Raw genomic sequence first — 13,426 nt, 5'->3', positions numbered from 1 at the left:
ATGTTGTTGTTTTTCTCTTTATCATATATATCCTGGTGAGATGCTCCTGCTGTTTGATCGATCGGATCGCCCAGTCACGTGCAGAGAATCACATCCTCATCGCAGCTCCCAGATACACCACAGATCAACCTATGTCTTTGATGGAAAGGATGTCCAATTAAACGTTAATCGCCACGCCACACCTTACCACAGCAGGACCTGCCTCAGAGTCAACTCCCCAAAGAATCGAACCGAAGGATGGAGCATCGTCATGGAGGAAATAACACCCAAGGAGCACCACAATCGACGAGAGCAATATGAGGAAACCGAAGATTCAGCAAGAGAATCAAAGAACACAGGGGACATATTACAGAGAGGAGGGAACTGTCGTGGAAAGTTTTATTAAGCATAGGATGACTATAGTAGACTTTCTTTTTAGCTTAGGAATGGTATGTAGATTTATTTTGTATATGCCTCCCTGTGTAAGGTCTGACCTGATTACGGTTATGAGAGCGTGATCGGGTCAGGACGTTGCAAGAGAAATTCTATAAATCAGCACTCTGGTCCCTACTTCCCATGTGAAAGCCGCCACCGTTGGTTTGAGAGGGATTGCTGCTGGCTCTGAGAGCAATGTTCTTAGTGAAGGCTGCCAGCGGGTCCTCATCAGCAACGGTGGGGTATGGCACACTGATGCCGGTCTCACTGAACCATGGGCGCCCCAACATGGAACATTGATTGGTGGTGTCCATGTGAATGCTATATCACCTTTATTGGTCGACCCCGTTTTAAAAGACCTTCCTCAGAGACTGATCCCCCCTTTCGGAACCATGTCTAACAGAGATTCACTGTGGGTCAGTAGCATATTTGTACCAGATTAAATAGATGTTGTCCAATTAGGGCCACATTTGTTTAAAAAAAGGCTGATTCATTTGGGAACATTTGTGCATGTTCTGGGTGTGGTAGTGGATGGTGAGTGTTTGAGCGCCACCCACCGCCACTCTCAGGAAATGTGCGAATGTGTACCTTCCAGGTCTAAAAAGTATTTCTATTGGTCAAGGCATGAGGTGGAATGTACCTGCATATCTGTAACATTACTGGGCAGCCATGTGCCATGGAGGGCGGGGTTAGCCCAGTAAAAGGTCTAACCTGAACATCCTATCTATGTGTAGAGCTTGCATGCTTTATGTTTTTTCTTACTTTTCTTTCTTCTCTCTTTTCACTATGCAGGAGATTTTTTCTTTAGTGTCTTCATGTGTCACACACACACACACACACACATATATATATATATATATATATATATATATATATACACTGCTCAAAAAAATAAAGGGAACACTTAAACAACACAATGTAACTCCAAGTCAATCACACTTCTGTGAAATCAAACTGTCCACTTAGGAAGCAACACTGAGTGACAATCAATTTCACATGCTGTTGTGCAAATGGGATAGACAACAGGTGGAAATTCTAGGCAATTAGCAAGACACCCCCAATAAAGGAGTGGTTCTGCAGGTGGTAACTACAGACCACTTCTCAGTTCCTATGCTTCCTGGCTGATGTTTTGGTCACTTTTGAATGCTGGCGGTGCTTTCACTCTAGTGGTAGCATTAGACAGAGTTTACAACCCACACAAGTGGCTCAGGTAGTGCAGCTTATCCAGGATGGCACATCAATGCGAGCTGTGGCAAGAAGGTTTGCTGTGTCTGTTAGCGTAGTGTCCAGAGCATGGAGGCGCTACCAGGAGACAGGCCAGTACATCAGGAGACATGGAGGAGGCCGTAGGAGGGCAACAACCCAGCAGCAGGACCGCTACCTCCGCCTTTGTGCAAGGAGGAACAGGAGGAGCACTGCCAGAGCCCTGCAAAATGACCTCCAGCAGGCCACAAATGTGCATGTGTCTGCTCAAACGGTCAGAAACAGACTCCATGAAGGTGATATGAGGGCACGACATCCACAGGTGGGGGTTGTGCTTACAGCCAAACGCCATGCAGGACGTTTGGCATTTGCCAGAGAACACCAAGATTGGCAAATTCGCCACTGGCGCCCTGTGCTCTTCACAGAGAAAGCAGGTTCACACTGAGCACATGTGACAGAGTCTGGAGACGCCGTGGAGAACGTTCTGCTGCCTGCAACATCCTCCAGCATGACCGGTTTGGCATTGGGTCAGTAATGGTGTGGGGTGGCATTTCTTTGGAGGGCCGCACAGCCCTCCATGTGCTCGCCAGAGGTAGCCTGACTGCCATTAGGTAACGAGATGAGATCCTCAGACCCCTTGTGAGACCATATGCTAGTGCGGTTGGCCCTGGGTTCCTCCTAATGCAAGACAATGCTAGACCTCATGTGGCTGGAGTGTGTCAGCAGTTCCTGCAAGATGAAGGCATTGATTCTATGGACTGGCCCGCCCATTCTCCAGACCTGAATCCAATTGAGCACATCTGGGACATCATGTCTCGCTCTATCCACCAACGTCACGTTGCACCACAGACTGTCCAGGAGTTGGCAGATGCTTTAGTCCAGGTCTGGGAGGAGATCCCTCAGGAGACCATCCGCCACCTCATCAGGAGCATGCACAGGCGTTGTAGGGAGGTCATACAGGCATGTGGAGGCCACACACACTACTGAGCCTCATTTTGACTTGTTTTAAGGACATTACATCAAAGTTGGATCAGCCTGTAGTGTGTTTTTCCACTTTCATTTTGAGTGTGACTCCAAATCCAGACCTCCATGGGTTGAAAAATTTGATTTCCAATTTTGAATTTTTGTGTGATTTTGTTGTCAGCACATTCAACTATGTAAAGAACAAAGTATTTCAGAAGAATAGTTAATTAATTCAGATCTAGGATGTGTTATTTTTGTGTTCCCTTTATTTTTTTGAGCAGTGTATATATATATATATATATATATATACACACACATACACACACGGCCTTAGATGGAGGAAAACATACAGTGATCCCGTTTTTTTATATATATATATATATATATATATATATATATATATATATATATAAAAGTTGGGATCAATGGTTTGATTGAAAGGGATTTTTCATAATCTTACTTTTGATACATCACAGATTAGACATAAATTATACAAGCCTCATCTCTTGTGGAATGCAGTACCTCAAATTAACATATCTCACAACCTCTGGACACAATAGCAGCCTGCCTAAACAAAAGGCTATTTAACATCTCACCTCACATACAATGACAGCAACTTATTCAACTTATTAGCATGTAGAGAAAACCTGTTCAATGTAAGATAACCCTTTCATGTATTGTATATAGCAGATACCAGTATTGTTTAACAAAGTTTCAACTGTATCTTCACAAAAATGTTCCCAAGGCCTTCTAAGAAATACCAGGATTGTTCCAATTGGATCTTAAGAGACAATATGCACCCACCCCCAATAAGCCCTATAAGTATGTGCTGAGAAATAAAGATTTCAGATATTTAACAACCTATGTTGAGTCACGGTTGAAATTTATCTCCTGATCAGAAGCAAACCGGATATTCGTTGCACAGGGAAATATTCACCGATTGGAGGTCTGATGCCTCATCATATAACCATCATAAACCTGTCTGAGAAAAACCGCTAACAGACAGCCACAATTCCTGCTCTTGCTCTCCACACAGATCATATAAGAGCATTTCTGAGTGCATGTGAAGCAAAGCTGATACCAATAAACAAACAAGTGCAATTTTATTATGTGCTGCATTACAGTAAGATATTGGTTTATTGATGTTTAATGCACAAATGTGTCCATAGCCTTTAAATACAAATTGAAAAAACATTGCAGAGGCAATACTGTATATGTAAAATTCTGCAGGAAAAGGTAGATAGATCTGGCACTCAAATAAAAACAAATTCCTTTATTGACTCACAATCTAGTAGAAAAATATTGAAACCACTTTTGCTTACGCGTTTTGGGCCTACAAGCCCTGTAAAATTCAACATCTGTAACACCCCAGAGTGGTGTTACCACTCCTGCACCCTGCTACTGTCTTTATTGGGCTAACACAATGTCATCTATGTATTCTGTTCTAGATTCCCCACAATGTGCATCTATAATATTGTTATGTAAACTGTTATAAATGTAATTAACCTTGTTCATCAGCAGGTGGCAGCAAAAATTGCAGATCTATCCTTAGACAGAATGGAACTCACTATTACATTCTCCCCCCTTTTGGGCAACAGTGGGCGAGTCCTGCTTGCTACCAGAAGGAGGTGGGGCAGTTCTAGATGATTCCGGTTCAGACTCGATGTTGGAGCTGACAGGAGACTAGCCTATTCCTTGGCTAAAACTATTAAAGAGTGGAGCATAAAGAAGTAATCAAAGTTACTAAGCTAGCTTGTCAGTATAGCAGAGAGAAAGAGATAAAGCAGAGTTGAGTTTGCCTGCCAGTTTATGCTAAAGCCTGCTGGAACCAAGACAAAGCCTGAAAACTGTTTGGAGAAACGTTTATTAAAGTAAAGCTGCCATTGAACTTAATCTCAAGGTTATTCTTTCAAATCCCTCAATAATTCCAACTATTTATTGCTTCAGAGCCAAAGCCTGGGGTCCAGCAGTGTCCAGGTAGGAGCACCGTGACACACATAAAGAGAAATTTAGGCCGCACTACACCACTCGGCATTCCTACTACACCTGGGACGTGATATAGAGGGACCTGGGGGGAGGCGGCCCGTTGCACATGTATCCAGTGGAAAAGGCAAATATTGTTGTAGATACAATGGTATATTTTAAACCATTATTTTATATAATGGAGGTGCTTGGGCTGGAATAAAGCACCTCCCAGGGTGTCAGTCTAGGGGAAGGAGATTCATTGTGGAACAGGGTCCTGCTGGAGGCTCTGTATTAGTAGTCTCAGCCAGGCTGGCTGAGGGACCACGGGGCTAAGTGCTAGCCGGAGCAGTGGGAACGCTGTGACACCTGGGGGCAAGGGTCACGAGGCTGGAGTCTACTACTGGGCCACACTCCCCCATAAAGGTACTGGATGTGAGATCGTGTGTGAACACGGCTCTGTACAGCTAGGTGGCTGTGGGACACTGGGCTGGGAAAGCTGCTTGTAATTACCGTGTGCGAACGGTGCTTTAAGTAAGGTAGGAAGATACCTTGTTTCGTTAGACCCCAGTCGGGCAGGTGTTTATTTTGTATGATTTATGTTTGTTTTGCTGAGGTGCCAAATAAAAGCGATGTTTGTACCTTAAACTTGGTGTCTGGCGAAGATAATTGTGTGAATGATTCCCGGAGAAGAGCTAACCCCCCACAATTGGTGGAGAATGCGTGCAGGAGTCCCGGCTGAAAAGAGGAAAAGTGGTTGCTGAGAGCAACGACCACATACAGGCGCAAATGGTGCAGGATTTAAAGGGCCAGTAGCTGAGTAAAAGAGACTGACCTGTGGAATTTTTTTGGTCAAGAGGGCGACTAGGGTGAAAGGCGGCCTGGTTTGGCGGACAACCAAGGCCAAAAAGGAAGTAATAGCACAGCTAATTCCTTGTTGATGAAGCCGAGTGCGGTACTTGGAGAGGATGCTCTGAACTGGGCTAAGAGTGTAGTGCTGGAGGAAAAGTGGATATATGCCGTTGCCAAGGGCAACCGTCGGGAAGATAAAGAGGTGGAGAGCGGTGCGGCTCTCAGAAGTGCCTGTGTTTCCTGTGATGGTGTACAAGGTCCTAAAGGGTGTGCCTGGAGTGACCGTCCGGGAGAGGTCCGGACTCCAGGCCATGTGGTTTCCGGTAGCAACATTTGCAGTAAGGAGTCTAACGGTGGTTTTGGTACCAGGAACCCAGAGAAGGCTGGAGATCTCAGTAGAGGTGATATTGGAATATCTTCATCTCCAGAGACTGGCGAATCCGCGAAATCATGCGGTAAGAACATTCCTGTATCTATTGAGCTGGCAGACCCCGGGACAGTACACCAACGACAGTTGCTACCTGCTGGGCCGGCAGGTGGTAAGTCCCAGAGGCAAGGAACTGTCGCAAAGGGATGTGTCTCTGTGGAAACCGCAGCGTCTGAACAGGCGGGTAAGCCCTCGTGCGGTTGCTCCCTTTTGTGTGGCCCGAAATGCCCGTGACCCAGGCTAGGCTTGGGGTCGTGAAAGTTAGAGACCCTATGCTAGTTCGGGTAAGGGGTAGCACGATGCTGAAAACTAAGACTGGTATAATGGCAAATATGCTGGACAGACATGTGATTAAAAAAAAGGACTGTCAGATAGTTCTCACCGGATGTGAGACTATGGTGACAACTAGAACCAATGGTGCCAAGTTATCTGCATTGCCTAATGAAAATGTGAAGTTATGTAACCTAGGTGATAAAGTATCCTGCTGGTTTCATTGTATATGCTGACATATGCTGACACACAGCTGAAGGAACCCCTATGATAAACGTACAGGAAAATGAGGCAATGCTAGAAAGGGTACCACATGTACTAGGTACAGATAAGCAGTCTCTACAGGGTTCTATGGTTAGTGAGCTCCGGTGCAAGATAGACGAAAGTGGTGTGACCTATAATGTGCACCAGGCACCTGAAAGAGAGCCTGAGCAAGTGCAGGTGGTTGTCACTGAGGGGGAGTCTCCAGTGAGAACTGAGTTTTGTGGACCTGATGTTACAAATATGTTCATATATGATGTGATGTTGGGCTGTGATATTGTTTCGTTGTTGTGTGGTAAGGTAGACACTTCTACAGATAGTGACGAAACTCCTGCAGAACCTGTACTTGCCCGTTTAAATAAAGGTCTAAAGGAGCTGCACATTGACCGCCAGCCTAGCTCACTAAGGTGTTACATTTGTTGCTGGGGGAGGAGCTTGGGAAGCAGTGTGTGTATATATAGAGACAGACTCATTAGCTGGCCTAATTCATTAGCTGCAAGTACTACCTTCAAGTACTACATTAAGTACAGTAAAGAGATATTGCAGGAGACTGAAGAGATTGAAGAGAGACTGCAAGAGATTGGCTTAGAGTCTGCAACTGGCTCATCTGTGTTGTTTTTTCTGACCATTGCTTGAAAAGAGGTAAGGAATTTGGTCAGGTGTTTGCTATTGTGCGTTTGCTAATGAGCCTAGCTCACTAAGGTGATACATTTGTTGCTGGGGGAGGAGCTTGGGAAGCAGTGTGTGTATATATAGAGACAGACTCATTAGCTGGCCTAATTCATTAGCTGCAAGTACTACCTTCAAGTACTACATTAAGTACAGTAAAGAGATATTGCAGGAGATAGTCAGGAGGTAGGCTGGAAGGTGGAAACAATACAAAAAAAAAAAAAAAGGTAAGATTTGTTTGATTTAAACTTACAAATTATTATTATTATTATTATTTTTTTTTTTTTTCCCTCTTTAAAATGGCAGACTTGGTTCAGTGCAGGAATTGTTGTGCATTTATTTCATGTTCCACTCTTTGGAGATTCGGATGCTGTCAGATCTGTAGACAGTTCTCCTTACTGCAGCAGGAAATTGCATTTTTGAAATCTGAAATATTTAAATTATCTGTTAAACAAACTCCAGCTAGGACTGCTGCAATGCCACTGCCACAGAGGACCCCCAGAAATGGCAGATGGGTTAATGTAGGTTCTGGAAGACTTAGAGTGGTGGATAGAAGACATGTCCCACAGTCGGTGGTTCTCCATAATTCATTTGCAGCACTCTCAGAATGTAAGGACAACATGGATATGGACTCAAGCACAGAGGGTGAGAAACCATCGACTCCTATGTCTAATGTATGCAACAAAAAAGATAAAGTGAAGTCTCAAAGGAAGCAGCTGTTGCTGGGTGATTCAATCATAAGAAGTGTGGAGCTTAAAGAAAATGGTTTTGTGAGATGTCTCCCTGGGCTACTGCTAGAAGAGATAGAAGACGTATTAATAATATTGTTAAGCAAGCAAAGCAGGAAGGGGACGTGGATGTTCTTGTCCATCTAGGGACAAATGACCTGTCTTGCAATGAAGTGTCAGAGGTGAAAAAATCTTTTATCACACTTGGTAATGACGTACAGGATTTTGCATCCACCATTTCATTTTCTGAAGTTCTGCCTGTGCATAATGTTCAGAATGATAGGCAGAGGCGCATAAAGGAGTTCAACATATGGCTTGGTAAATGGTGTCAAGAGCAAGGATTTGGCTTTGTTTCTCATGATAGCTCTACTTGGAATAGAAAGGAACTGTACAAAAAAGATGGTTTGCATCTTTCTCTCAAAGGAACAAATGTACTTAGTGAACAACTCCAAGAATTTGCGAAAGAGTATTTAAACTAGGAAGGGGGGGGGCAAAAGAGTGAAAATAAAAGAGTCCAATTGCCCCCCGAAACAATGCCAGAACAGGTCAGAAGCACAGAGGTTAAGAAATGATAAGCTCAGAGTCCTGTCTACAAATGCTCACAGTTTAGGTAAAAAAATCAATGAACTTGGGTCAATAATGGCATCTGAGAATGTAGATTTAGTGGCTGTTACGGAGACATGGTTTAATGAAAGAAATGACTGGGACATAACCATACCAGGGTACTCTTTATACAGAAGAGACAGAGAAGGCAAGAAAGGAGGAGGAGTGGCCCTGTATGTGAAAGATAGCATTAAATCTAACCTAATACAAGTTGGTGAGGCCAACATAGAGTCAGTTTGGGTTACGTTGCAGTTTGCTAATCATGCAGTAACTCGTGTAGGTGTGATATATAGACCACCTGGTCAAGTTAAAGAACTAGATGATCTACTAGTTGAAGAAATAGCTAAAATGACAATGAAAGGAGAAGTTATCATTATGGGAGATTTCAATCTTCCAGATATAAACTGGAAAACCAAAATAGCAAGTTCTACCAGGAGTACAGATATTCTAAATTCCCTACTGGGGTTATCTCTACAACAAGTGGTTGAGGAGCCAACCCGGAGGGAGGCCATTTTGGATTTGGTATTCACAAATGGGGATTCGGTATATGATGTCATTGTAGGTGAAACCTTGGGATCTAGTGATCACCAGTCAGTGTGGTTTAATATAAGAACTGTGAAAGAGTCCCACCACACAAAAACAAAAGTTTTAGATTTTAGAAAAACAGACTTTTCAAAAATGAAATTAGTCATAAATGAGTCCTTATCAGATTGGAACGGAGTACATGGAGTCCAGGAAAAATGGGACTTCTTAAAAGGTGCATTATTGAAGGCAACAGAAAATTGCATTAGACTTGTCAGTAAAAGCAAAAAAAGGAAGAGACCACTGTGGTACTCAGCAGAAGTGGCCCAAATCATTAAAAAAAAAAGCTAGCATTTTGTAATTATAAAAAAAAACAGAGCAATGAAGATAAGGAAATCTACAAGATTAGGCAGAGAGAGGCCAAGCAAGTTATAAGAACTTCTAAAGCGCAGGCAGAAGAAAAACTAGCTCAGTCTATGAAAAAAGGGGATAAGACATTCTTCAGATATATAAATGAAAAAAGGAAATTAAAACAAGGAATAACTAAATTAAAAACAAAGGACGGAAGGTATGTAGAAGAGAATAAAGGGCTAGCCGACTGCCTTAATGAATACTTCTGTTCAGTTTTTACAAAAGAAAAAGGAGAAGGACCTCCACTAGAAAGGATGACTAATAAATCATTTGATGCATGTTTCTTTACAGAGGAAGATGTTCTAAGGTGAAGACAAAAAAGTCACAGGGGCCTGATGAGATACACCCAAAATTATTAAGAAAAATAGCCACTGAGGAAGAGGGAGACCCCTCGAAACGCGTCTGGCTGGTCCTGCGAGCTACAAATTACCCACCCTAACCCGAGGAAAGAAACCTACATTTTGTTGGTCAACTCAGATATTCCGACGGTGATCTGAATACCAGTGTAAGAGGAACTGGTTGGACCTATCGCGAGACTACGCGATCCCTGCATATTATTTCCTGGAAGGCGACACGCAAAGACATCACGTGTAACGCCGAGAACGGAGAGCAGCAGCGGGGAATTCAAAGTGTCGGATCTTACCTTTGGCAGGATTTACTGCACAAGCACTCCAAAAGGGCAAGGTAGGAGGGTGTATGTATAGGGGGACGCCCCATCTAAAACCCGATTACTTGAATATACGCTGACCCTTGAGTACGGACTTTAAATGCCGGTGAAATTGGCTGCCTCACAGTGCTACATCAGCGCTATATAAGTTGCCACATCAGTCTGTGTGGACACAGTTGCTATATCAATCTGTGTGGATACAGGTATTACATCAATCTGTATGGACACAATCACTATTTAAAAAGACACTATTTAAAAAGACACTATTAAGTTCTTTTTAGCTGTTACCAGCAGCTCTTATTCAAATTTTTCTTCACAGATATTATCTTTATACGGGACATTTCACTTACTTATTTTTGTTTTTCACTTTTTTCACTTCAATTGTATTATTTTCACTATTAGAAATTTTTTATCAACCTACCGGATTGAAGCTACTGATTCTCAATATATATCGTTAGAATATTGTCTATTATAGACTATATATTACGTATGTGATCTATGTGCCAACCTTAGTGCATATTAATTAATTGTGTGCTTTTTATTCTGTGTTTTTATATATATTATGTGAAATTTTATAAATATCTTACTATAGACATACCAGCTGGTGAGTGCCTGTTTTTATTTTTTATTTTATTTTTTATTTTTTATTTTTTTTATTGTATCCTTCATATAAGATAGGGCCAGGGACTATTCATAGGATTCAGATATATTGGGCACACTAGATGGGCCAAATGGTTCTTATCTGCCGACACATTCTATGTTTCTATGAAAATAATGGTGCTGATAAGGTGCAAAGCGATTGCGTCAAGTTTGCGGAAAGGCATATTGAAAAGGTGATGACATGTGAAATATGTGATGATGACATGCATTTTCCGTTGCAGGATGTGGTCAGGAGAATAGCGCCCCCGGGTGGAAAACATGTGAAGGATGCAGAAGTGCAGAAAAATGTTGTGAGCCACTGAGTGGAGCAATCCTACTCTGGTGAACGTGCAAGAAAGGGTAGCAGTCCTAGAGGGTGTATCGCACATACCAGAGGTGGACATGCAGTCTCCACAGTGTTTTATGGTCAATAAAGTAATGTCCCAGGTAGGGATTAACTCGGCAGTGCCCCTAGAGGTCAGCGTTAATAATGACACGAGTGATATAGGCGATGTATGTGCTGTGACCATTATCAACTCCGAGAGGGAAGCTACCAGGTTAAGGTATTGCTAAATTCAGGCGGTCACTAGTAACGACCAGAGGATAGGTATACCTGACGTGACGAGAGCTGAGTGGGGAGATGGCAGCCTAGTGTCTGAGACCCATACCCAGGCAGGGTAGATGACCTGACACGTCAGTACAGCTGCAATCCTGAAGATTTTTCTCTCTCCACACGGTCCCTAGATATGATAGAGAAGGGACTAGCTGTCTTCACAAAGTCCCCGAAGAAGACTGCAGTAGACACAAACAAAGTGCTTAAAGGGACCCTGGGTGGAACCCCCACAGGGTGGCCAAAAGAGAATGGTGATACTCCTACATCGGCTGCAACAGAGCAGAGTGAAGAGCATTTGGAACAGGAGGCCCTCTCCTTGGCTCGATCCCTTGAAGAAGCACTCGAGGAGCGAGATGAATGTGAGAGGCTTAACAAGCAACTCAGAGCAGGGATGGAAAATCTCATGAGCTCAAAAGATGATGTCGGGAAGACCATCTATGAGTTGAAGAAGTCTAAGCCAGGGCCTGTAAAGAATGGTTCTGGAGATGGTGGCGCCGTGGTGCCGACCAAGGCGGAGAAGACAGAAGATCTTTCTGCTGAGCCCATTGATGGGGCTGATGTGAATGCAGAGGCTAAGAGAATTGTGGCAAATAGTTGCCAGGACCTGGTCATGAAAGATGTTCCCTCTGCCGTCAGTGCCTTACAGAAATCCAGCGGACTGCTGGAGAAGAGGAGACAGACGACCAGCGTGCAGATGTTGTCTACTACTGTGAGATAGATCTCCTAGAGCCTAAACGATTGGGGAACAATATACAGAGTGAACCTCTGGAAGGTTTTCCAAAAGGCAACAAGTCTGGTGAAGATCCTGGTGTCACCAGTGCCTCCAACCTTGATGACAAGGAGGAGTTAAGAAGGCAAAGATATGATGCCATGTCTGTGAAGGATGAAAAGGTTAATAAAGTAAATGGAGACTCCAAAGAAATAGAGGCCGAAGAAGCTAAGGCCGAGGTCTTGAAATGGGAGAAATCCTTGGATGTTCCAGAGACCAAGGTTAGGGCGGAAGGAGCTGTAAGCCGTGTACCGGAGTGGGCTCCCCAGGATATAGCAAAATCACAGACAAGGAAAGCGACACTGACACCAGCTTTATATGCAGAAACAGAAACTTTACTTTAACAATAGTAATAACACAACAATATAGGTATATACAGACCAAGTTATATCCCAGGCCCCCAGTCACTGTCCCTGTAAGAGGGACAGGCCTAGCCCGGTGGCGCACACAGCAGAGCCTGCAAGTCATGCTGTGCCGCTAAAGAAGACACACCTAGCCGGTGGCAGATGCAGCAGAGCCTACAAGTCAAATACTGCGCCGCAGAACAGTTCTGTATGACCCAGCAAAACATATAACCCTAACTAGCTAACTACTTTAGGCCTAGGCTTAGTCTTTGTTGCTTTAGGCGCCACTCAATATAAGTCAATGAATAACCAGGTGTACTGACCTGCGTCCATTCTGAGGCCGAGGATGCCGCTTACTCGGGATGGCCACCAACCTCTCAGCAACCGTGCGGCCTTGTTTGGTAGTCAGACTTTTGCCACATGCTGTAAATGGTCTTCCTGGAACAATCTCCCTTTCAAAGTGCCGGATACAAGTTAGGCTACTTTCACACTAGCGTTCGGGTGTCCGCTTGTGAGCTCCGTTTGAAGGCTCTCACAAGAGGCCCCAAACGGATCCGTCCAGTCCTAATGCATTCTGAGTGGAGGCGGATCCGCTCAGAATGCATCAGTCTGGCAGCGTTTGTCCTCCGCTCCGCTCAGCAGACGGACACCTGAACGCTGCTCGCAGCGTTCGGGTGTCCGCCTGGCCGTGCGGAGGCAAACGGATCCGTCCAGACTTACAATGTAAGTCAATGGGGACGGATCCGTTTGAAGTTGACACAGTATGGCTCAATTTTCAAACGGATCCGTCCCCCATTGACTTTCAATGAACAAAACAAAAAAAAAAAATTTTTTTTTTTTTTTTCATGGTAACTCAAACGGATCCGTTCTGAACGGATCTAAGCGTTTGCATTATAGGAGCGGATCCGTCTGTGCAGATACCAGACGGACCCGCTCTGAACGCAAGTGTGAAAGTAGCCTAAGGGACAACAATTAGTCTCCTTCCTCTGCATGTCAGAGCATCTCACACACTTCCTGGTTCACTCAGAAAACAGCCTGCATGAGTCATCATCTGCTTTACATATGCAAATCCCAGAGTGTGCTGGTTCTAGCTGTAAAACAGTGGCCTC

This window comes from Bufo bufo, chromosome 2 (assembly GCF_905171765.1).
Source record: "Bufo bufo chromosome 2, aBufBuf1.1, whole genome shotgun sequence".
In the NCBI taxonomy this organism is placed as follows: Eukaryota; Metazoa; Chordata; class Amphibia; order Anura; family Bufonidae; genus Bufo; species Bufo bufo.
Note: the sequence above shows the minus strand (reverse complement) of the source record.